The sequence below is a fragment of the Grammomys surdaster genome, unplaced genomic scaffold (assembly GCF_004785775.1).
Source record: "Grammomys surdaster isolate TR1022 unplaced genomic scaffold, NIH_TR_1.0 126029, whole genome shotgun sequence".
Lineage (NCBI taxonomy): Eukaryota > Metazoa > Chordata > Mammalia > Rodentia > Muridae > Grammomys > Grammomys surdaster.
The window spans coordinates 2,615,771-2,618,895 of NW_021620842.1; the positions used below are offsets into that span (position 1 = coordinate 2,615,771).

The 3,125-nt window shown below is 40.3% G+C and overlaps 1 pseudogene; it reads right to left on the reverse strand.

The window, feature by feature from the left end:
• Positions 1 to 794: 794 nt before the first annotated feature.
• On the reverse strand, positions 795 to 2,237 carry LOC114610134 (annotated as a pseudogene).
• Positions 2,238 to 3,125: the final 888 nt, after the last annotated feature.

Consider the following 3,125-nt stretch of genomic DNA (forward strand, 5'->3'; position numbering starts at 1 on the left):
GGTCAGGAAGACAAAAACAAAACACAATAAAACAAAAACATGAAAACAAACAAAAAACAAAAACAGAACCAAAAACACAAACAAAAAAGCAACAAAAAAAGAAAAACCAAAACACAAACAAGCAAAACAACAAACAACAAAAAAACAAGGACACAAACAAAACAAAAAACAAAAAACACAAAAAAACCAAAAAACAAAACCAGCACAAATAACAAAACTTAGAATAAAAACAAGACCAAAAACAAAACTACAACAAAAAACAAAACCCAAAACCCAAACAAAAACAACAAAAAGTCAAACAAAAAACAACAAAAACACAAACATAAAACAAAACAACAAAAAACAAAACCCAAACAAAAAGCAACAAACTAAAAACAAAATAAACAAAAAACAACAAAAAAACACAAACTAGAAAACAAAAATCAGAAAACAAAACCAAATCACAATCAAAAGACAACAAAAAACAAAACACAAATAAAAAACAACAAAACAAGACAAAAAAAAACCTTTCATTGACAAATCCAGCATTAAAACAGTATTTCTTGAACACATGGTCTCCTGTGAGTTGGACAATAGCAGTGTCTAAGCCTGCAGTCGTTGCATGCATCTTAGAGATGGTATTAGGGCAGCAGTCTGACATCCCAAGTTATGACTATATTAAAGAGAGTGGGCTTCATCCGGTCAGACAGCTCAGTACCTGTTTTAAATCTCTTCAACTCATCCTACTTGAGATATATTAGAAACATCAATAGAAAAATACAGGGGTGGTGACCACATCAATCAGGTGGATGTTGTTATGGTAAGTTACTGTACAGGATTGCCCATACCACCCTCTTCCTGAAGATGGGCACGTGCTGTAGAGAGAAGGTGACAGGTTGGTCTCTAGCAATGTAATCTGCATATTTACAGGTGAACATCCCACAGCCACTCCCATTCAGTTGCTGAGAAATCTCTTCTGACGTTATGCTGTATTGCTTCCACTCCAAAGGGTCCAGCTAGATGGATGTTTCTTCATGTCTTGCTCTCATTTTGTAAATATTGGAAGATGGCCTCACAGATATTCTTCCCTGTCTGTCCCATTGAATCGATTGCCACCAGGCTCCAATGTATCTTCCAGTGAATAGGCACCAAGATAAGTTCTTTGTCAAATGGATTGATTCCTCGAGTCCGTCATTTCACAGAACTGTAACCGCTATGCTTTAACTTGGGGTAAAAGAAAGTGCTAAACACATGAAGAGCTGGGTAGCCTTGGTTTTCAACCAGAAGGTTCATATAGAAATTGATGACCTCATCATTGAGCCACTGACTGTTCTCGAGGTGATTTGCAACTTGAATCCCCTACTTAGGATTTCCTTTTGGAGCTCTGGACCCAGTGCACTCTTAATTTCCTTCTCCATGTCCTCTGTAACATGAAAATTTTGATCCACTTCTCTTCTCTCTCTTTTTTTTTTTTTTTGGTTGGTGAGAGGCTTTTTTTCTGCTGCAAGTACTCCCATCTTGTTGGGGAGTAACCTATTGCCTCTGCTACTATCCAGGATGATTAGAGCAGCTGTTCCCAGTAAATCAGGCTCCAAGCTGTTCCCCCTTTTTCCTTCATGGTACACATCACCTTTCTTTTGTGTAACAGATTTCTCCTCTGAACACCTCCTCTCTCTCTCGTCTGGTGTAGATGGTTCTGTATCTCTCTGCATTGTTTCTGATCCATAACTGTGCCCTGACACGCCCACTTTGATTTTGTAGGTGTTTTAAAGGATTGGGTGAGGTCTGTGTGGATCTGACCTCACATGATCTTCATGTTTAAGGTGTTGAAGTAACCTTCCATTGTGACTTTCCTTTGGGGAGCTTTGTTCGTTTTCCTCCCTGATGGAATAGGGGCCCTTGCAATCCTTGTGACCATCAGCAAGTTTCCTCTCAGTTACAGCCTGCTCAGGAGGACCTTTGGTACCCTCTAGGGGTTTTAGTTGTCTTGGACTCTCTTCCTGGGGTTTCTGTACCTGATCCTTGCCTGGCTGGTCTCTCTGAAGCTCTAGGTCTTGATGCTCCTGAGGGGTCTTCTTTGAAGCCTTGCCAGGTTCTTTAAATACCATCTCTGTTCCATCCTCGCATTTCCTTTTTGGACTTTGTCCCAAAACTTCAGACTCTATCTCTGTCCCACTTCCATCCTGGTATTTCCATTTTCAAGTTTTTCCTGAAGCTTCAGGCTTCATCTCTACCCCAGGCTGTTTAGGTTGCCACATGGAGAACTGCTGGGATTGCTTTTTGACAATACCGGACTTTCTGGTTTCCAAGAACCATATGTCTGGCTCTGGGTTGGCACTCTTGGGTTGTTCGTCCTGATGTAAAACAACCACTTCTTCCAATAATTGGTTGGTTCAAGGTCAGAAACCTATTAGGCTCAGGAGAGCTCTTCCCAACAGAGTTGACTTTGTATGTCAGGGTCAGTCAAAGAATGGAGATAATTAGCTACCCAAAATTTCAAAATCAGACTAATCGTCCTAGTAAATCCCTATTAAGACACCAAGCCTAAACCTGGCAGCTAACACATCGGAGGCAACCTCATGAATGACGTCTAACTCAGGGGGTTGCCCCTAGTCACAGCCTTCAAGGTTCCATAGCTGGTTATTATGTCACCTGAAAGAACACAAATCGATTTTTCTGGATGGTGGAAGCCCTCCCCAACCAAAACTGGGTCCAGAATTTCAGAGTGCTCCCTTGCCCGAGTGGGAAGTTTGAATGAATTGATATGTATCTCAGTTCCCTTCATCAGAGCACAGGGTTACCTAAATCATCTCAACACCATCAGCAGCAGCTGGTCCTGACTAGTACATTTGTCTTTTAGGAAACTGTCCCATTGTGGTCAATTATAGAAAACAAAATGTCAGTTCAAAATATCTTCTCATAATATGCTCGCTAATTACAAAGAATAAATAGAATTTTAGTTTTAAAACCTAGTAGGTACTGTTGTGTGACAAAACTCTTTCTTCCTTGGATAAGGAACCCAGGGCAGACCAAAATGCACATACCTCCAAAGTCCTTGTTGTTGAATCAATAAGTTTTAATAGGGTTATTTGTAGGAATATGGGTGAGGGGTTGCTTACTAAAGCAGAAATGACTCAAAGACAGCT